The sequence below is a fragment of the Podarcis liolepis genome, assembly GCF_965112155.1.
Source record: "Podarcis liolepis genome assembly, chromosome: 9".
In the NCBI taxonomy this organism is placed as follows: Eukaryota; Metazoa; Chordata; class Lepidosauria; order Squamata; family Lacertidae; genus Podarcis; species Podarcis liolepis.
The window spans coordinates 35454821-35477915 of record NC_139564.1 but is presented as its reverse complement, the minus strand read 5'-3'; the positions used below and the strand labels follow the sequence as shown (position 1 = coordinate 35477915).

General features: G+C 43.2%; 1 protein-coding gene and 1 pseudogene across 2 annotated transcripts in view; both read left to right on the top strand.

Moving 5' to 3' along the window:
• MAML3 (mastermind like transcriptional coactivator 3) overlaps nt 1-23095 on the top strand; it is a 272708-nt gene that overhangs the window by 34983 nt on the left and 214630 nt on the right. The window lies entirely within an intron of this gene.
• LOC310686582 (enhancer of rudimentary homolog) lies at nt 14359-16430 on the top strand (annotated as a pseudogene). Its single transcript has 2 exons — nt 14359-14521; nt 15895-16430. The product of its transcript is annotated as an enhancer of rudimentary homolog (transcript).

Genomic DNA, 23095 nt, shown 5'->3' with positions numbered 1-23095 from the left:
TGTTTGCACTGCTCTACCCTCTCACGCCCTACCACAGACAAACATGCTACTCAGAGAGAGAAGCAATTAGATGTGCACATACATAACTTGTAGAAGCAAGTTCACCTATTCTTACACCTCAAGCACTCGGCATTTCCCTTCTGCCTGATGGAGGCAGCCTGCTTTTTGCAGACAGTGCCAGCGATGACAGTGCACTGTGTTGTTAGATTCTGGACTTGAGAACCAGCTGCTTGCTGGCCCCACATTTTGGAAAAGGTGGGGGGGATCACCAACAACTGGTGGCCAGGAGTGCTTTTACCCAGTTTGGGCTGGTGAGTCAGACGTGCCTGTTTTTTTAGCGAAGGCGGATCTGACTGTGGTCATGTCAAGGCTGTGTTACTGCAACACCCTGTATGTGGGGCTGTCTTTGAAGACCATTAGAAATTTAAGCAGGTTCACAATACAGTTCTAGGATTTTTGAGCAGAGCCATCATTGTGGGCTTCCCATAGACATCTGGCTGCCCACTGTGGGCTATGGGATGCTGAACTAAATTGGCCTTTAGAGTGATCTAGTAGGGCTCTTTATATTATATCCTTTAAAAAGCATAAAGCTTCTATTTCTGCTTTTGGTATTCCTGGTGGAACAGCCCATTGGGTATGTTACCTTGGGACGGGAGTCTAGGACCATGAATTCATAGATTCTATGCTTGAACAAGATTTGCACATGACCTTTTTTCCTGTTAACTGTGACACTCTCTAAGAGGTAGGACTAAAATAGAAACAGGGTGGTCTGGAGAGATGTGACTGAGTGACTCTGTAACTTCGCCTGTGGGCAATCCAGAGTTTTGCCTGGGTCTTCATGACTCTCTCAAACAATATACTTGGTTGCGGGGGGAGGGGAGCTGATGGTTTGAATCTACGTTTTCCAATTTTAATAAAAAGCTGCAGGAAAAGATTGCTGTTTTGTATTGGCCTTCAGTTAACCGATTTTCACACACGACCTGCTTGCTCTTTTAGGCGTTATTATTTCTGGACACTTTGTGTCATGGTGTCATGGTTAATTGGGTGGGATCCCTCAATGGAATAGTACACACTTTGCATGCAGGTTCAATCCCTGGTATTTCCAGTTTAAAATGTCCAGGTAACAAGTGTTGAGAGACACTCCCTAATGCCCGGGAAAACTGCTGTCAGTCACAGCTGGAAGGGACCACAAGGGTTATCTAGTCCAGCCCCCCCTGTAGTGTAGGAATCTTTTGCCCAACATGGGACTTGAACCCACAACCCTGAGATTCAGAGTCTCACGCTCTACCCACTGAGCTAGGTGAACAAATTGTGTGACCTAGTATAAGACAGCTTCCTTTTTTTCTTATTTAGAACAAGTGGATGTGGCACAAGGAAGGGAACTGTAGTCATCCACGTTTTTCTATCAGATTTTTCTTTTAGAGATTTTCTTTGTTGGATTTTGTATCTGCACAGTCAGTTGAGCGTAACACTTTTCTGCGATTGCATCAAGCTGATGCAAGACCAGTTTCCAGTCGTATTTTCTGTAGGGAAGGGTAGCATTTTATTTTGCTCTTCATCAGTGTTTTGCAAATATTCCACTTGTGCTTAATAATACCTGTATCTCGGAATGAATTGTCCTAATCGTTAATGAACCAAGCCAAAGAAATGGACCTGATCCCATTAAATTGGATGGTTCTGTATAGCATCTGGTCCATGTTGACTGCAGAAATTGGATAGCCAATTTGTTTGTTTTTTGTAACAGAGAAAAATACATTGACATGCCACTAGTATAGGTAGGTGCCTCCCTTCCCTTTGGTTTGCTGCTGCTAGACCACATCGTGATGGAATGTCATTGTGAGCCTGCTGATAGATGCAGGAGAAGATTAATGTTCCTTCTGTCAACTAGGTAAAAGAAGAATCTGGTCCCTAAACACTAAATATTGTGAATCATCTGGGCTGTTTACAGAGATGTCTGGAATTTGGCAGTAAATTTTAGCTGTATGCTACCTTGTGAATGCAGAAGCTTTAAGAGCAGTGTTCCAGGTTATATTTGTGCCTAGTGGGCTAGCGTGAATTTCAGCTTGCACATTTAAAAGTACAAAGCAAACAAAATCTTACATTTAAATTACTTAAATAAAAAGAGAAATAGGCTCATGTAACTAAAAAAAAAATGGGCTATTTATACTATATTCATGTATGGTGGGAGCCAATTTAAATGTTGAATGACAATACACAAAGAGGAATGAAAGCATTGTCCTATCATAAATTGCTCCCCAAGTTTGTGGGGTTTCCTATAACCAAGCAGCATACTGTATAAATTTTATGAAATAAATAAGCATGAGCCTGTGTAGAAGTTAGTGTTTTGGACTTGGGCAGAGGAGACACTTGGCCATGAAATTCATTGAGTGACCATGGCAGGTCACTTCCTCTCAGCCCAACATATTTCATGGGGTTGTTGAGACACGGCATTGTCTTGTACACTACCCTGAGCTCATTGTAAGGAAGATATGAGCATAATGTAATGTGAATATGCAGTCCATCATTTTATTTTTATTTGAGAACAGTTTTCAACTACTTCAGTCTTCCAGGGCAATCTTATGCATTCCTACTTGGAAGTAAATCCCACTGAGTTCAGTGGGTTTTACTACCATGAAAATGTGCCTTGGATTTGTAGCCTCAGATGATTTTCCATTGGCTTCAGCAGGTTTACAGCTAAACTTAACCTGTATTGCTTCATTCCGCCACAAATTTGACTGCCGTTTTGTCCATCAACCCCAGAGACTGCCTGAAAGGAAGCTGGAGGCACAACAAAGGCAAATTCATTTCTAGAGAGCAAACCTCTGTCCCCCAATCACAAAATTGTTGTCTGAATCAAACCCAAATAACCAGTTGCTGCGCTTCCATTTCCTGTTCTGCTGTTGCCTCTGCCCTGGCTCCTGATGGTACACATTGAAATGCAAATGACAGCAGTAATTGGCTGAGAGATAAACCACAATGAGTGACTGAGCCATGCAGCAGGGAGTTAAGTGGCTAAGTGACAATTATTGCGCTGCATCCTCCAGGATCATGAGCAGCAGCACCGTTTGTTCTGGGATTTAAAGAAACTGTAACACTTTAATTGGAGGGCTTTTTTTTAATTATTTGGTTAACGTGGCTCACATAGTTTCTCCTCTGGTTCAGCTTTAGCATGAAGTAGGGTTGGGAAAGGGGCTTTTGCTTTCCCTTGTTTTATTCCTAAGTCTTATACTTGTTTATCATATTTTTCTTCTATTATTATTAGGTATTTTCATGTCTTTAAAACACATTGCAGTGCTTCTGGGTGGGCAGAAGGGAAGTAGATGGAGAAAGTTGGTAATTAACACAGAAACTAAAGGTGACGTCCAATTAAGTCATATTTGGAGTAGGCCCACTGAAAGCAGTGGATTTTCTTGGTTTCAGTGGATGTACTCAGAGTATGAGTAACATTAGACATCTTCCTAAGGCTGTATGTTTTGAATGACTGTTCAGCTGAAGGAACACTGGCAGTAGCAAGTTAAAATGGAATCTTGCAGTGGAGTTTTAAATGAACAGTTTTGGGCGATGCAGATTGCAGGCGTGGCCCCATTTTCCCCACCCCTGGCCATTCCATCTGTGTTGGGGCCTGCAGCAGGATGTGTGTGTTTGCTTTAAAAGTATTCTGCCCCACTCTTTAACCAAAAAGAGTCCTGGGAGCTTTTAAAAAAACCCAATAACAGCATCCATGCCTACCATAGGCATGTGCCCCACTGGAATTTTACTTACAAGGGAACAAGACCCTTGAACTGAAACCCTGCTCTGAGTACTTGTTTCTAAAGTTATTTTAATAAAGCAATACTCTGCTTCTCTGCAATTTCCTGGGGGCCTGAAGATTACACACACTCCCTTCCCAACATTCCCTGAACTATTGCCCACATTGGGGCTTGTCTGCCTCAATGGTAAGTCCTCTTATCATCTCCACAATATGCACAGAGCCCAGTCCATGTTCTTCTAGCCCAGGGGTAGGCAAACTAAGGCCCAGGGGCTGGATCTGGCCCAATTGCCTTCTCAATCCGGCCTGCGGTCGGTCCGGGAATCAGCATGTTTTTACATGAGTAGAATGTGTGCTTTTATTTAAAATGCATCTCTGGGTTATTTGTGGGGCATAGGAATTTGTTCTTTTTTTATTAAAAAAAAATAGTCCAGCCCCCCACAAGGTCTGAGGGACAGTGGACCAGCCCACAGCTGAAAAAGGTTGCTGACCCCTGTTCTATCCAGTCTAGCATACCAGAATCTGGAGCCATTCCAAGCCCAGGTTTTGCTTAGGACTCAAGTTCTCACTTCCTGCCTGACAGCCATGAAAGGTTTTAGTAGGCCTTGCTTTGAGTCTTGCTTTGATGCCAAAGTTGTTCTAATAAAACCACACTCTGCTTAGACCTCTTCTCTGCATTTTTCTGGGTTCCTGGAGAACCTTCTATCTGCAGTGGAGTCTGGTCCATTAGGATGAATGGGGTCCTGCCCCACCAAACTCAGTCTGCCCCAGTGAGCCCCCATCTGCCTGCCTTCTAACTTACTATCACTTCATGGGGTGGCACTGACTGTCGGCTTCCTCTTTAATCTAAGACTGCATTCATACATTTAAAGTAGTATGATGCCACTTCAAATAGTTGTGGTTTCCCCCCAAAGATTTCTGGGAGCTGTAGTTTAAGAGTGTTGAGAGTTGGTAGAAGACCCCTGTTCTTCTTACAGAGCTTCAATTCCCAGAGTTCCCTATGAAGAGGGATTGTTAAACCACCCATCGAATTGTAGCTCTGGAAGGGGAATAGAGGTGCCCTACCATCTTCCAGTGCCTTAACTAACGAGAGCTCCCAGAATTCTCTGGGGGAAGCCATTACTGTTTAGGAGAATCATAGCGCTTAGAAAGTATGGTGTGAATGTAACCTGAGCGATGCCCATGTTGAACTCGATATGAAAAAGTATGGCAACAAAAGCAGAATTAGTTGGCTATGCCTGTCATTGACTTTGGCTCCCCCTACTGTTAGTCTCCCTGCCTTCCTCCCTACCAGTAACAAACTTAGTTGGTCTCTACTGGAAGAATTTTTTTTTTTAGTTTTGTTTAGTCCCCACCATATTTAGCACTCTCTGGTACTGCTAAATCACTGCTTAGTGGTGACAGTGTTGCCATAAAGATTTGCTCTTATTTGTAAACTGAGTAAAGCACCCAACTCGGTGGATGCTTCAGGAAATAAAACCGGTAATTTTTGTGCTGATGCAATGACTGTTTCAGAATGTAGGAGACAACTGCATGTTTGTATGCTCTGGATGTTGGGGAGAAGGGTTCTGAAACTGTAACTTAGAGCTGGTGATTGAGCTGGTGTGTCTCCCCTATCGCCATCCTTTTTTTCCTTTTGTGTCATGAATGAAAAGGCTGCCTTATTATGGATATTGTAACCCACTCCAGGAGCCTTTCTTGGCAAAAGAGCAAGGTAAAATGTTTTAAACAAACAAATAAACAATGGCTGTTCTTATTTGGGAGCTCTGTATGCACAGGGAATACTTTATGCTGAGGAAAATTAAAACTTGTGAGGAGGTCTGAATGAGGCTTCCCATATGTTCAATTCAGAATGTGGAATCGGAGGCCATTGTATTAATTATTAAACGCTAGCCTTTGGGGAGGAAAGGTAGACCCAGATTCTGGCTGTGCATTTAACGCCACAGTGGCCGTGAAGTTCAGGAAGAAGAGCCTTTTAGGAGTCGGCAGGATTAGAGGGCTAGAATTGCTGTGTGGAACGGAGCAGTCAGAAAATTGATTGGGTGCAGCATAAAACAAAACATTAGGGCGTGATAATTCATAGCACTTGCACTGAGACAAGAAGAAGTTTATCTAGTTGATCCAGTAACCTGAAAGGGAAAAGTATTTATATATAAAATTTGAGGGGAGAGGCTGCTTGATCTGTGGGATTCATTGCTACAGTGGATTGGGGCAGGGGTGGGGGGAGAGGTTTAGTCAAAGAGCCACAACAATATTTTATTTATGTTGTTCCTTAAAATATTTATGGCCTGCCCTTCATTTATATAGATCCCAGAGCAGGGTGTGCAATACATGATATAAACATAACAATAAAACAATCAGAATAGAATCTGCTAAAAACAGAACACACTGCAGCAGAGCTGGTCAAAGAGTAAAGCTCTTAAAACACCTGCACCAATAGACAAGTCTTGACCAGGTGCCAAAGTGATAGCAATGTCAGCACCTGGCATACTGCTTATGGGAGGGCACCGTCACCAAGAAGGCCTTCTCTTGTATCACCACATAATGCACTTTCCCTAACAATGAGATTTGGAAAAGAGTCAACTCCCTTAGAAGATTTCAAGTCATGGTCAGGCTGGTAAAAGGGAGAGGTGTTCCTTCGAGTATTTGACTCCTACGTTATCTCAGTCTGTAGAAGCAAGTCCCTAACACTGAATTTGGCTCAGGAAATAAATAGGCAACCATTTTACACAATTTAACCAAATTGTGGGCAGGGCTCTTGCACCATTAATAGTTTTGTGGAATAAGGCATTTCAGCAGTTGTAGCTTGTCGTGATAAATACATAAACAGTATACTATTAAAGGTGTACAAACCCCGACCTTTTAAAATTAGGATTGCACCTTGGTCTCTTTTCAGAATGCATAACTGAACTGACTTGTTACTTCCCCAGTCAAAACAACAGCCCAAACTAGATACGCTCCATTTCCAACCAGGTGACTGAATATGCAGGATTCTGGGGCTCTTCTGGATAATAAAATAGTGCACCTTTTTGTAAATGAGCTCACTAAAGTCACTAGCCTGCAATATAAATGAATGCAGACAAACAAGTCTGCTAGAGTTTGGCAGAAGAGAGGTGGGAATTCAGTCTGTTCTGAAAGTCTGCTGGGCACAGAGGTGGGACTGAGTACTGCATCCCTCTTCTGCCAATCCCTTCAATTGCCTACATGGAATTTAATGCATCCACCTGCATGATGGCTGTGTTTTGCCTCCATTGTTGAAATCCGTACGCTTTGAATACCAGTTTCTGGGAATTGCCAATGGAGAGAGGTTCTGTTTCACTCGCCTCCTGGCCTCTGTCTGGCCACTGAGAACAGGATGTTCTTATGCAGCTTCTTTTCCCGTGTGGCTACCAGGCTAGTGCTTAAATACAAGCCGGGATAGTTGATCTCTCCTGTCTGCATTGTCTATTAAAAGGAAGAAGGGAAAATATTACCCCCAAAATGAAATAACCCTGTAAACATTAAAAATACTCTTCTAAAATGAAGCCACATCTTAAAGGACCAAAGGAAATTGGTGAACCACATTGACATTTGGGTCTTCAGCAAATCCTAATGCTCTACAAAAATATTTTATAGACTCGCTTTCTGTCTGTATACCATTTCTCAATCAGATCTGGATTCTCTGAATAGCACAGAATGTTTTAGAAATGGGTTTAGATGACCATGCACATAAACATTTACAGCATAATAGTCAATAATAATTTCACAGCATAGCCTACTGTCTAGGTATGGTTAAGACTCTCTGTGTAACCAGCAATTCCTCCCTGTACAATTGGGGAAGATTGAAGCAGGCAAGATTTTGCTCATGCACAGTAAGACATAATGTATGACTTGCTGTGATGTGTGGACCTGGCCAATGCAACCCAAGAAATCAATATATTCTGTAGCTTTCCATTTTGTTTTGCATCTTCATCCAGCAAATTGTGTTAGACAGTTACACTGTGTCTTTAAAAAACAAAAGAAATTGTGTAAGTTAGCTGGGCTTGCACCATTGCCATTGATCTCACTTTTCACATTTAATGGTCCTGTTTGATTTGGAGAAATGTTTGGAGTGGAATGTTCAGTTCCTCTGCAGAAAGAAGCTTGCTTGGGTGTGGGAAATGGAAGTAGCCATATTTTGGCTCCATTACAGAAGAACATTCAGTGATGATACACTTCAGTTATCAAGTTGGGGAGTGGGGAGTTCATAGATTCTTCCTGCTCCAGCTTCTGTACCTCAGTGTTTGGGTCTCATGAAGTGGTGCCTTGACTTCGAGTTTGCAAAATAATAATAATAATAAACTGGAATGAAATAAGATGGGCTAGTGTTTGCTGTTTACTTAACCATTTCTAGACAGAACAATTATTGACATACTCTCCTTTCCTCATCTCCCTCTCCTCCCAGTGCCACATCTGCCTACCTTTAAAGGCAGTTGATTTGTTTTTAACGTACACAGAATGGGATAAGTAGGGAAGTGTGCTATTTTGTGCACTGAATTTGAAAGCTGCAGTTTTGCCCTTGGAAAAGGAGCTGCTTGGCTGAATCCCTCAATATTATGAAGTCAGTGTTTAGATTTGTAGGTGTATGTGTGTGTGGCTGTGTGTGTTCAGTTACTTCTTTCACCCTGGAGAATCTGGAGTCTTCCCAATACAGTGGTGCCTTGCAAGACGAAATTAATCCGTTCCGCGAGTCTCTTCGTCTTGCGGTTTTTTCGTCTTGCGAAGCACGGCTATTAGCGGATTAGCAGCTATTAACGGCTTAGCGGCTTTAAGAAAAAGGAAACAAACTCGCAAGAACTCGCAAGACGTTTCGTCTTGGGAAGCAAGCCCATAGGGAAATTCGTCTTGCGGAACGACTCAAAAAATGGAAAACTCTTTCGTCTTGCGCGTTTTTCGTCTTGCGAGGCATTCGTCTTGCGAGGTACCACTGTAGTTAAAGTTCATTGTATATAAGCACACAAACATGTTTCCTAGTGTTGGCTAAAAGTATTCTGAAAAGCACTGAAATTAGGAATGGGTGCAGGGATGCGGGTGGTGCTGTGGGTTAAACCACAGAGCCTAGGGCTTGCCGATCAGAAGGTTGGCGGTTCGAATCCCCATGACAGGGTGAGCTCCCATTGCTTGGTCCCTGCCCCTGCCAACCTAGCAGTTCGAAAGCACATCAAAGTGCAAGTAGATAAATAGGTAAAGGTAAATGGCATTTCCGTGTGCTGCTCTGGTTTCACCAGAAGTGGCTTAGTCATGCTGGCCACATGACCCGGAAGCTGTATGGCAGCTCCCTTGGCCAGTAAAGCGAGATGAGCGCTGCAACCCCAGAGTCGTCCGCGACTGGACCTAATGGTCAGGGGTCCCTTTACCTTTTCCTTTATAGGCTGCAGACTTAGACATTTCCAAAGGTGTGTATTTCACTAAAATCAATTAGAGTTACTTCAATGCAATGTGTTTTGGATTTGATGGAATAGTTAAGTTGATAGGTTAAGATAAGTTGATAGATTAAGATAACACAAAGCTGAAGCAGATTTTTGGAGGGGCTGGGGATAAGCTTTGTCAGATATTTCAGCCTTTGACTCCAGATGAAACAAGGAAAATTAACTGAAAATTCAACATCATATGTATGTTGGGACTGGACAGAACTAAATGTCCCCCCAGAGGGCATTTGAAGCATTTATATGCCTCTTCACTCATATTGTATTTCAAAGTGGTGTTGCTTTTCTTATGACATTTCATATTTAGATGCACATTGTGAAAATGTTACAGATAGGTAGCCGTGTTGGTCTGCCATAGTCAAAATAAAAAAATTCCTTCCAGTAGCACCTTAAAGACCAACTAAGTTAGTTCTTGGTATGAGCTTTCGTGTGCATGCACACTTCTTCAGATACTTCTTCAGTATCTGAAGAAGTGTGCATGCACACGAAAGCTCATACCAAGAACTAACTTAGTTGGTCTTTAAGGTGCTACTGGAAGGAATTTTTTTATTTTGATTGTGAAAATGGTGCATGAAGTCACATGAAGGAAGCAGTGGTACTAAGACATTTTCATCACTAATTTTAAATTTACCCCCTGGCATTGCTGGATATTATTTTAGAGTTAAGCCAGTGTTATTGAAAGCAGAACCTACTCTGGAAACTTCCTGTCAAGCATCAATGGAGTCACTGTGTAACCATGTGGCCTCTTACCGCCCTGGAAACTAGTGAGTCCATTGATCAGCTTTTCCCAACCTGGCATCGTACAGATGTTTTGGACTAGAGTTGTGTTGGCTGAGACTGATGGATGTTGTAGTCCAAAACTTCCTGGAGAGCACCAGGTTTGGGAAGGCTGGCATGTTTGCACACCCAGAAACACCCACCTTGAGTCAAGTAGACTTGAGTGATGAGGATGCTTTAGTATATTTCAGAAAGCACCTTACATGCTGAAAAGCATGTTTAGCGACTGCTCATAATAGACAGTTGCCAAGTCACTTATAAAAAGTTAGGTACTGATCGACATAAAAGTGATAGGCTTTAAGGCATAGCCTTGCATTTCTATTGGCAGAAGGACTAGTTTCTTAGCTGTTAAACCCATTAGTAAGGAATATACACAGGACAGCTGAAGTGATGCAACAATAGCTTTGACACACAGTGTCAAATAGTTGAAGGGAAAGAAGGCAACTGCTTCTCTCTATCTGTCTCCCTCTTTCGCTTGGTGTATACTGGTATCCAAATTATAAGTTTGGATAAATTGTCCAGTCCAGTTCTTAGCAGCTCAGAGAACAATAATGAAAATAACTCTAGATGTTAAATTACTGTCTTAACTAACAGTATGATCGGGTAACTTGATTCACAGAAGCCATGAGAACAAACTATGTTGTTTTACATAAATATTCCCCTTTGCAAAACTTCGCTTTCACTTTTGTTTTCTCTCTTTCTGTCAAGTTTATGTTCAGGCCCTACCTCTTCTGGACATAGAAGAGATTATCAGCCCAGCCCTGGCTGTAGACTCAGTTCAGAGGCTCTGTTGCAGGGGTCAGCAAACTTTTTCAGCAGGGGGCTGGTCCACTGTCCCTCAGACCTTGGGGGGGGGGCTGGACTATATTGTTTTTTTGGGGGGATGAACGAATTCCTATGCCCCACAAATAACCCAGAGATGCATTTTAAATAAAAGGACACATTCTACTCATGTAAAAAAGCTGATTCCTGGACTGTCCAGAGGCCAGATTTAGAAGGCGATTCTCGGGCCTTAGTTTGCATAAGGTAAAGGTAAAGGGACCCCTGACCATTAGGTCTAGTCGTGACCAACTCTGGGGTTGCGGCGCTCATCTCGCTTTATTGGCCGAGGGAGCTGGCATACAGCTTCCGGGTCATGTGGCCAGCATGACTAAGCCACTTCTGGTGAACCAGAGCAGTGCATGGAAATGCCGTTTACCTTCCCACCGGAGTGGTACCTATTAATCTATTTGCACTTTTATGTGCTTTTGAACTGCTAGGTTGGCAGGAGCAGGGACCGAGCAACGGGAGCTCACCCCGTCACGGGGATTCGAACCGCCGACCTTCTGATTGGCAAGTCCTAGGCTCTGTGGTTTAACCCACAGCGCCACCCACGTTTGCATACCCATGCTCTATTGGAAGCAAACAGTTGGCTAATACCTTCCCTCTTATATACAGTCCCTTCCCCCTGTCCAGTTCTACATGCTGTGCCATCAGGAATCAGGTAATGGTTAGCACTAGCTTTCAAAGCATGCTTTGTAGACCTGCTTTAAATTGTGATTTAGAGGTTAGTGCTAACTATAAGTTAGCCCAGTTCTGACATCACAGCAACCTTGGTTTCATGGAACTAGAAACACAGGATGAGATCCGTTGAGCCTGCAAGATGTTCCAAATGGATTAGAACATGGCATTGGAAATGGGTCGCTGTCATTCTACATATGCTGTAGCCTCAATCTCAGTGCTGTTGTGCTCGAGATGGAGTTTTGGGTTTGTAGACAGATGAGATCATAGGAGGTAGTGTTTTCCATCCTTTCCAAAAATCCATTGGAGATTTATTTTAATGCACCACGTGAGTTAATTCCAGGAGGCTTATAGTCATACAATTGCTTAAGAGCCTACAAGGAATGTAGAAATTCCACCAGCTGCAGTTTCAGCAGTTACTGCAATTAATGTGCGCTTCAGGTTTTAGCTTGATCTGCCTTCCATGTCAGCCTCTTTTGGCCATGCCAAAAGTTTGGCAAGTTATCCTGTTCTGTGTAAACATGAATGTACAATCCTTCGATGCATCTGCTGAGAAACTAAAAATATTGCTTGCTGTTGTGGTTTCCTCAGTAGCCCTCAGCCTCTAGTTAACTCCTCCACACTGAGCCTTTTTGCCACACAGAGTAAAAGCAATGGGTTTGCTGCTGCTTGAATTTGTAACTGAAACTGCTGCTCCTCACCCTCCACAAGCTGCAACACTGCCCAAAACTTGTTCTATCCAGTTTTCCTCCTTGTCTTCCTAGAGATACATTCCTTTGGCTCCATGCAACCTTAAAGCATGCGGCCAGAGTGGCGCGGGGTGGGGGGCCATTCATAAGCTTCAGCTTTCTAATTTTCTATTTCTTAGCATGAAGTGTTTCCCCCATTTTTGTCCACTGTGTGTTGCATTACCTTCTCTCAGCATTTTATTTCCCCCTGCATGTCCTTCCCATAAAGATCCTGATTTCACAAAATTTTCCCAAGTTAACATAATTGCTGTGCTAAACATTGAACTGCCCTGGGCAGACCCGTTTAACTCCCTCCTTCAGTCTTGTACTAGCTGGATCTACGGCGTTAAAGCTAACTACATGTGTACTTTAATTTAGGTTGTGCATGATGTGTATTATAATTATTAAGTATTTATTTATTTTGATGGTAGGGGGCTTGCTCCTTTATCTACCTGCTGCAGTATCTTCAAAACAGTCACTGTGCATAAATGCTACTGACCACAGGCTTCTTGGACTGGAATCACACACATGTGTGTGCCTGTGTGTGCCTCTTTTGTGCAAATCTGGTATATCAGAAAACTTGTATATCAAAAACAAAATCAGTGTTAAAGGTGTGTGTGTGTGTGCGCGCACACACACACACACACACACACACAGGTTAAACAGCTGCTTGCACATGAGGTGTGATCTGTGGCTTTCTCCTGCTGAAGGAAGTTGACAGCAAGCATAATGCAAAGGGGGTTAGCCACTGGCAATCCTAAAAAGCCCCACTGCAGCAGAATATATTATTCATTTGGAAGAGGGAGAATACTAGGGAAACAGGATTTTTATTACATAATTATGCCTCCCCCATAAAGCTTTGAATAAATGCTATAGCTGCAGATCATTAAACTACCACCTCACATGCTGCTATGATCACAGAGTTCTGCACATGTTAAAGGCTGTACAATGTGGACACGCTGTCCGTTCCCTTGCAACATTCATGAATTTTAAACTCCCCACTCCTAAGTACAATGGAAATGGCCTGATCAGAATGTGCAATGCACTCTGTGTCCTGGAACCTAAGATGCTCGTTCGAGGGTGGAAATGCAGACATCCACAACTTTTTGTTTTTGTTTCCTGAAAGATTTAATTAAAAGATTGAAAGGAAGGGAAATGAAAATGCAATTTCTGCCTAAATAAATAAAATACAGAGTCATGTGTACTCTGTCACTATCAGGTGGATAGAGTCAAGGAATCCTGAAAAGGTTGCGTATGAAAATAAAGACTTTTTATAGTGACCCTAGTGTCTGCTACTGGAGTTACTTTGATATAAGCCCCCAGGAAGATGAAATTATTATTATGAATGTATGAGAGAGGGCCCAGATGCCTCAAAATTCTTGATTTAGCAAATGGTAGGATGTAATTAATATCTGGAGTTTTAAGGGAGTATTGGAGTATTAAGGGAACATGTGCAGTGTAAGAATACACTGTTCTCCTGTTCAAGAGATCAGCTGACAGATGCCATGAAAGAACAAAGACGGCTGATGGCAGTCATTACCCTGAGAAAAGGTGGCACATTCAGTGTCAGACAAGGAGCAGGGTGGAGTTCCTCCCCTAGCTGTGTGTTAGTTAGCAAAAGACAATAGCAGAGTTGGGAGGGGAAAGTTGCCAGGGTTACAGAGGGGCATGATGTCACCACAGGAAAAAAGATGCCCTTTTACACCAGGCTTGAGTTGCTTTTGGAGCAAGGGTTTTTGAGAAGAAGGGAGGGGCAGGACATCATGTGGGGCTGGTTGGGAGAGGCAGCACTGAGAGATTGGACTCAAGCGGGCTGAAGCTATGAAGAGAGCAACAGAAGACACTATTGGGATATAATGTTCTACCAGTTGCATAGCATCGGTTGCTGGTGCCTGGGGCAGCCATGTGCTAGGTGGGGGGTGGGGTGGGGTGACAGCCTAGCCACTGACGCTAGAACGACCCCACCAGAGCCACGTGGGCCTAAGCTGAGCCCCCTGCCTGCCTACACAGGGGGGACCCCACCAGCTGACATGGCTCTCAGTGAGCAGAGGGAAGCCCCGGGCCATGCTGTGCTGGGGTGTCTGGTTCACGCTCAGGGCCACAGCCCCCCATACTATGCCCCTGTGGTCTACACTTCCTCCACCTAAACTCAGGTGTAAATATGTGTAAACAAACCATATTAAAGACACTCCAGTCTCTGCCATGCCTCATTCCAAAGGAGCACAAACCCTGGTGGAGAGCAAAGACCCTGGAATCTTGTTCCCACTCGGCAGACGTCGGGGTGACCTGTAATACTGTTATTCCTTACCAATTACATGGCAAAGGTAGGACAACAAAAACAATGAAGGAGAAACAATTGCGTTAACTGCAGGGAATGAAATAGGTAATTCATAGATACATTGTACATCTAGAGTCTTACTGGCATATATTTGAGTTAAACTACAGTTATAAACACATTTGCAGTGAAACAGAGCTCCACTTCTGTGGAGCTTCTGTGTTGCAGCTTTGCGTTCCTAGAGCTGTGCAGCTTCTCCACTGAAATAAGTGAGGAAGCTGGAAAGTGTCTTGCGCATTGCAAATTATCTGGGGCAGCAGAAATTCAAGTGCCGTGTTGTGTTTAGACATTAACAATGTGCCTTATTTCCAAACGTTAAAAGAGCAACAGGTTATGGTGCCATCTTGTTTTGCTGATGTCGCCACCATCTATGTTTAGTCCTGAAGAGCAAACTGTATTTATAGGGTGGAAAGCATTGTGGGGAAGATACATTGCCCTACAGATTGTTGTTGTTGTTGCTTCCTTGAAACCACAAGTGAACTGATGGACACACATCTGTGATCTGGGAAAGCTGAATCCAAATTGCACCTCCGACACTGACTTGAGGCAGGCACACAGAGTGGGGCACAACACCGGGGGGCTGTCCTGTGTGCATAGCAGCACACATGTGGCGCCCCACCCCTTATTGGGCCACACCTGCCAGGATGTGTGGGCAGCTTTCGAGACACACTGGCGATTGTGGCATGGGGTGTGGAGGGTGAAAATTGCTTTCCCAGCCCTTCTGCCTGGTGTGCTGGTGTTTGCCCGGGGGCAGCGGGGGATGGGAGTTCCCTCAATATTGGGTGGGGTCTCAACACCCTGCCTTGAAATATTGAGAGGGTTGAAGCCCATTCTTCCCTCTATAGCTGGTTCCCTTGCTTACTGAGCATCATTCTTCTCCCACTGTGGTTGTGGGATGAATGAAACAAGGATGCTAAAGCCCGTAGCACATTAAAAATGCTATATGAGTGATGATTTTTTTAAAAAGCCCTCTTAATCAGAAGAATTAGGAAGTGATTGTCAAGTTGATATACATAAGGATGCTCAAGTGGTCCAGTCAGAGGGCCTGATGAAAGTACTTCATCAGGTGTTTGGTTTTGCCCATCATCCTCTTGTTTGACTTCAGGTTGTTCTACCCTAGGTGCTTGTAGCAGGAGAAACCCTGAGTGAGGACAAGAATGCTGTGTGATTACAGGTTCTTCTGTGGTGCTTTAAACCTCATAACAAACTTGTTCAGTGAGGTCAGAGAATCAACATACTTCAGTTTCAACTAGCATTGCTTTAAAATGAGTCGTTTATAGTAGTGCTTTCTGATGGTCGCGGTGAATTGTGGTAGAGAAGTCGTTGAATTTTGTGCTTCGCTCCTGAGCTGAACGGAACGAGTCGCCGTGTCTCACACAATTTTGCTTGTTCAACTACCAAACGACCAGAAGGCAGGACTTAGGCTGATTATGAGTCTGTGAATGAATGCATGGAAGGTGCCTGTAAAATATATGAAGAGCACCTGAAGAGAATGAATCCTAACAAGCCTTCAATTATTACATATATTAGCCAGTAATTTGATTTCATTGATGACTTGGCTCACCTCAGCTGCCTTGTTTATTGTGCTGATACTTAGACATACCAGACATACAATAGAGACTGGATAAAGGAAAATATCTTATGTCCCTCTCCATAGGCAAGCTCAGCAAGCAAGCAAATAAGACACCATGGTTTAAGGGGGTTTTGAGGGAAGGTGTGTACAGCGTTCTGTAGTGAAAGTTGTTGTATTGTAGTCTTCCTCTTCATTCTTGTTAGTCTGTATTTGAGACAAAATCTGTTAGAATTCCAAGGGGATTTCTCAGTTTAAAACTCAAAGAAGTAAGGATATGCCTTCTGCTGGTATTTTAGTTTAATTGTCGTTGCTTAGACCAGCCTTTCTCAACCTGTGGGTCCCCAGATGTTGTTGGACTACAACTCCCATCACCTCTAGGTAGCAAGGCCAGAGCTCAGGGATGATGGGAGTTGTAGTCCAACAACATCTGGGGACCTTAGACAGTTCTACTTTTGTTCCTCATTCACGGTATTCACTTCTGCTTTACCACAGTCGCTGTATGTACCCCTCTCTGGGTTTCCCCCCAGTGTTATTTCTTGGAAGCAATGAAGAATAAAATAAATACTCTTTAGATAAAAAAAAGTGAAAATGAGTAGTTTATTTGTAGATACGAAGTTTTATTTCACACACACACACACACACACACACACACACACCCTCAGGAGGATTGCATTAGGTTGATGCTTGAATACTTTCCCAAAAGTCCAGATTGCTACAGTGAACAGTAGCTTGGATAAGTGATCTCTTGAAAACAGTGAGTGCAGTAGGTGTGGACACAGGAAGGTCAGCGTTAAGTGCCCTGATGACAGTCCACTTTTAAACATCAGGGTTTTCTTTTTAAATGTGAAGCTTAAGTGCTTTGCTTTCTGTTCTACAGTTAAATAACGTTTTGAAAATATGCACATATTGCTTCCTGCACTGCATACAAGGAAAGACTGAGACAAATAAAAAAATCATATTCAGAAGTCCTCATTTGGCGACAAAAACGTAGTGATATACGTGTGTGCTGTTAAACATCATAATAAAATTATGGATGCATAATATCCACAGTTTTGAACAATAGAGAAGGTTTGTCAAAATTGCATTCAAATAAATGCCAGGTTCTGTTTCTGGCACCTGCAATTAAAGGATTCTAGATCATGGGCATAGAAGGGCCCCTTTCCTGGAACCCTGGAGAGATGCGGATATACCAAAGTAGTCCTTCTCCAACTTGGTGCCCTTTTGGATTACCACTCCTGTCAGCAAAGTTGTAGTCTAAGGGCAGCCTATGTGGTGCCTTCCAGAAGTTGTTGAACTACAACTGGCCTATGATCAGGTAATGGGAATTACAGTCTAGCAATAACTGGAGGGCAGTAGACTGGGAATCCCTGGTGTACATAGTACTTGGGCTTAGCTGGACCAGTAGTTTGACATAAGGCTGCATATCAGTATATCCTAATCATCAGATGATGGGCAAGGTTCCATCAACACAACACTTTCGAAGGTGGAAATATGACTCTGTTGTGCTTATTAACAAGTTACTCCATTTTGCACTGGTTCCCTGCCTGTCCCTGTTCACCCACATTCTGACTTTTGGTGTCACTTACACAGCTGGAACTGCATTATTGAAAAGGGGTTGGTTTTTATCAGACGTTTTATTAAATACAAGTTGACTCCCCCTCCCAATTGCTTTATAAGGGAGCCAAGCAAAATAGCAACTGAATTTTACTTCAATGCTGGCAATAGGGCAGCGTCCTCCATCACACGGAATGACAGCAGGCTCATTTAAATGGCTTAGGGCAGGCCATGTGGCACACACAGTTCTGTCCTCTGAACACCTCACCCCTACTCCCTACTGCCAGCATTTCCTGTCTGAGGCAGCTGCCTCACGCTGCCTAATGGCAGGGCTGGCACTGGCTCCCTATCCTTCTGGTTTTGTGCAAGACAGCTGCTATCTAAACTGTACATCACTCCACATACTACCACCACATCTAAATAATCACGACTGTGAGCAACAAGGACCTTAATTGTATCAAAGCTTCTCATTTGCTTCTCCACAACTGTTGATTCTCTCTCATGCTTGTAGAGATGTCCTGCTACGTTTTGCTGGTAGTCACTGCCTTGCTGTTTACATGACCATAGAAGAAGGTAGTCACCAATAGCATGCTGTTTACATGACCATAGAAGAATGAAACCTTCTCCTCCAATTTGAGGTTACTACTGTGGTGTTTTGCTTCACTAGCTCATCATTATGGGGCCTTGGGGGCTCTCTTGCATTCACGAATGTGCCTCTTACGGGAAATCCTCTTTCATTCCTAAGTTAAGATATCATTGGATCCTTTTCTTATTATTTTCATTCATTGAATTAGAAACTCCTCCCTCTTCTGGTACTTGTCTATGACACTCCAAGCCATCTGTCTCAGGATAAGATTTTGGAGCAGCTCCTAAGCTTCAGTATACATCTCCCTGGAAATCTTTAGGTAGTATTTCCGCCGTCTTGTCCTGTGTCTTGCTTCCCATTATTCTATATATCCCTCCCTCTTGAGAAGATAATGAAAATGAACCAAGAAAGATCCAGACATTAGGAAATATGGAAAATGGCTTACATTGCCTTAGCTCAAGTTCTTAGCTGGTTCTGACATGTTTATTGTTACATGAACAGGGCTTAGAGTGGGATCTGCCAACTTGGTTAGGTTACTCTAAATCCCAGGGAAGAGTCTGCCATGCACTGAAAAGTTAGCATATAAAAATGCAAACTAAAGATGTTGTACCATTTTAAATGTCTAATTTTCCCTTGGACTAGCCTAGATATTTTAGGTAGCAAGTGCTGTCAGCACTGTCCCTAAGAGCTAGGTCTTCATTTTGGCCCTGCATTGGTAACAGAGTGTAGGCTTGAGTGCAGACTTCCTGGGGAAAAGAATGCACTTAATTCTATTATTGCAGTGCTGGATGGTAGCTGCCTCATTTCATCTCTTCCCTACCTATTTAAAGGAAGCTGCCGTTGGTGCTGCTTCATTGGAGAAATGGTCCTATAGTGGCATAAGAGCACTGTATTAGAGGCTTTGTCGGGTGAAGATGGGATTAAGTGGGAGCAAGCTGTAGAAGTGAGTTTAAGGGTCTCAAGAAGGCAAGTGGGTGGGTAAACGCGTACACACACACACACACACACACACACACACACACACACACAGGCATGTACGCATGTAGAGCTGTCTCCTTTGCCTCCCATAGCATGCTTCTCTAGTATGTTTCAGAGCAGAGGCTTGTACTGCAATAGCTGAAGGCCTGATTAGCATTAAGTTGCCCACGTGTTAGCTTGCTCTTGGTGAAAAATACTTTGCCGGCCAAGCAGGGCATGCCAAAGCAGGGTAATCTTTCTGCACAATCATGACTTCTGTGCTAACTAAAACATCTAATTTGGCTTGTGCTTGAAATTGCGCCTGGAGGGTACACTCCATGAAGTATCATAGTTGTGCAACACCCATACCTTCCAAGTTGGGCTGTGCAGAGTACTGACATGGGCCCTACTGAAAGGAAAAGAGGTTGCACTCACTTTAGCAGCGCTTGGTGGGGTGTGTGCCTTTGATCAGGTTAACTCACTGAACTGTGGGACTTTCTCTGTTGTCTTGGAAGCTCTGACAATGTCAAAATAGCTTTGGATTTAAAAACCAGACACCTTGTCACCAATTGGCCTAACTGGCAGGTCATGCAGATTTTTATTTTTATTTTGTTCTAGCAGAAATATGGATGGCTTTGCTGCACATAATCACTTAGAAAAGACATTTTGAATGCAAGGGATTGGCATATGAGAGCTGCTTTGCTGTAGTTGTTTTTAAATACTATAGCCGAGGTTTTTTAGGGGGGGGGGAACAGTGTGATTTTTACAGTTAAATTTTTTTATGGAAAAATGCAGGTGCAATTGTGGGGTTTCTAGCTATTTGAGGAATTGAGATCTGTTCTGTTTTTGTTTTTTCTTGTTTCTTTCCATTTCCTTCTTTTAAAGGAAACAGATGCATTCTTGTAACCGAGATCTGAGAGTGACATTTCTCCAATGAGAGGACACAAGGGGGGGGGGGGGAGAGAATTCAAGAACTACATGCCAAAAGCGTTTTACTCTGGATGACAGGCCAACATATAATTGTCTTTATTGACTTGATTACTGTTGTGCCACATAAACCTGTAGCATTGTTATTTAGCACTTTGTACATGCTGCTGTATAGATTTACAGTCTTTGTCCTCCAAATAACAACTCTCTGTTGTTCCCATTATGTCAGGTATGAAGGGGGACTTGCATAAGCGACTCCACCAACTAACTTGTTCGTGTGCTTAGTTGAGGTGACACTCCAACCCTCTCAGGTTGGCAGAGTGAGCCTCTTGGTAATTCCACTATCCTTGGCTGTGCAGGGTATGGTGGCCCAGAAAAGGGCTTTCTCTGTGGTGGCCCCTAGGTTGTGGAACTTCCTTCCAACACAGGTGTTTCCACAGTGCACTGAAGATGCAAGTCTTTACCGTGACTTAACAGCTAAGGTATTTTGTGGGACCCAACTTCTTTTGTTTCACTCTGTACTGTTCTGTTTCGTTTGGAACAATTTTACTTGTTTTTATAATTGCACACACAGCTCCGCTTTTTGAACACGATGCATTCCCTGGAATTTGTTCATTAGGCAAGTGGTCGCATAAGAAGCTGACAATTTCCATTATTTCCTATGAGAATGTGATTTGTCCAATCTCCTCCCACTTCCTCCATAGTGGCTGCAGCCAACCAGCAAAAAAAAACAACCTGACTTGTCTGATTTCTCTCCCTGCATGGTTTCTGCCCCCAAATGGCCACCACCAGCCAGCAAAGCATAAAGAAGTAAGGAAGTGGGCAAATGCAAGTTGTTCAGAATCTGCAGTGTGTGTATCGAGGTTTGGGTACTATGTTAAGATAAGTGAATTTTCGCACAAGCAGCATTTTGCAAATGGGACCTGCATGTATCTTATTATATTGGTATAACCTGCCCTGGAACCTTGTAGTGAAGGACATGTAATAAATCTTACATAGATAGACAGACAGTGTTGTGGAAGAGGCGCACGAGTCTCTCGCTCTCAATTGTGCAGGTATCCAGCCGGTGTAAGCCAAGTCCTGTGCTTATGACTGCAGAAGGGCCTTGCTTGTGTGCCTTTTGCCCTCAGACAAAACAGTACAGGGGATGTTGGAGGGGGAGAGACATATGCCTCTTGTCCAGAATGCTTTTGCAGTGCCATACTGCGATGGTTTTTAACTGGAAGCTACCTTGGAAAGTCTTTGAAAAAGCCTTGATACACAGTGTTTCTCTGCAACATCTGCACCGTTTTGACAACTGTGCTATTGTGCAGACTCAAGATAGCACTCCTGTTGTGGGGGAACCCACACTTCCCTATCACTTTCACAGCAGTATTTTGCTGCAGGAGTCACATGGCTCCCTTCCAACTTCTCAAGGTCTACCTCGCATTCCCAGCCTAGCCCAAGATCCTCATATCTGTGTTTTCTTCTCCCTTTCCTTGGCTCAAACCAGGGAGAGAAAACAGAGATGGCGTTTCTGTTTGCATTTTGCAAACATTTCTGATCTTTTTTCCAAGGTGCCCTGGTTATTTTTTTAGGTCCTCTAAGTGCCACCAGTCATTCCAGTGATTGAATTTTCCAGAGCTAAATATTGTGCTCTGAATTATGCAAGGGGAACCAGGTTGTGTCACTTGGTGCTGTTTAACAAGAGGGGGTGTTGCTTTCCTTTGCTTTATTAAAATTTCAGCGTTCAGTTGGATCTCTCCTGCACAGGCTCTTTTGCAATAAGAAAACATAAGAGAACTGGACCTCTTATGCTAGCACAAATGCTCCAAGGTTTGCTTTCACCAAGCCCCTTTGTTAAACCCTTTGCCTTAGTTTTGTAGCTTTTCAATCTATTGTAACACAAAATAGAGTGGTACCTCCGGTTGCGGACAGGATCCGTTCTGGAGGTCTGGCCGATGTTTTCGCAACCGGAGAGACCGCTTCTGTGCATGCGCGTGCAGCAAAATCTTGGAAATATACTTCCGGGTTTGCCGCTTATGTACCCCGAAGTTTACATACTCAGAGGGATATGTAATCGGAGGTACGGCTGTATGCAAAAGGGTGAAGAATTTGTTCTCTGAGATTTATATTGGTCTGATGGTAGCCTTTGATTAGCCACCAATGGTATGTGAGGCGTTCTGATAGAGCAACGCTGCAGATGTTATTAACCCAAACAAAACTCCTGAAGTATGGTTAAGACTGCAGCATGGCTAGGTAAGACAGAGCTGTGCTAGTAATTCAGACAAAAGGCATCTCGGATGCCAGGGAGCTTAAAGTTCACAATCATCACATTCAGAGGAGTTAACAGTTCCTGTGTGTGTTGATCATCTCCGGCTTGGCAAAGACTATTTACAGTTCTCTGATTGCATCCCCAGTTCGGTGGCTATATAAACAGATAAATCTTTTTTATAAATGTATGCATATGAAGGCATGTTTGTATATAATTGTCAACTGGCAAGGTACTTATAAATGCTTAACTATAAATCTGTCTGTGGATGCACATATTCAAGACCTGAGTGTTGTTCCCAGTTTTATGTTGGTGTAAGTTTGCTATAGAAGTGGTTACAGTTTTTGACTCCCGTCTGCAGTGCAGAATGCAAAAAAAATAGTTATGCATAACTTTGCATCTGCTACAAGTATATATCATGGCATCCATTTATTTGTTAGCATTTTCAAAAATGGTTGTTTTGAGTAAGAGTTAAATTGGACTGGAAAAGTTTAGCCAAAGTTTAGCCTTCAGTGAATCAAACCATTCTCTCTTGCTGCTCCTTGTGGATAGAATGTGACTGCAAAACACATTTTATGGTGATAGATCCTCCTTCCTTCCTTCCTTCCTTCCTTATCCTTTTGGGATAGCTCGGTCAGTAGAGCATGAGTCTCTTAATCTCTAGTTTGTGGGTTCAAGCCCCACATTGGGCAAAAGATTCCTTCATTGCAGGGGG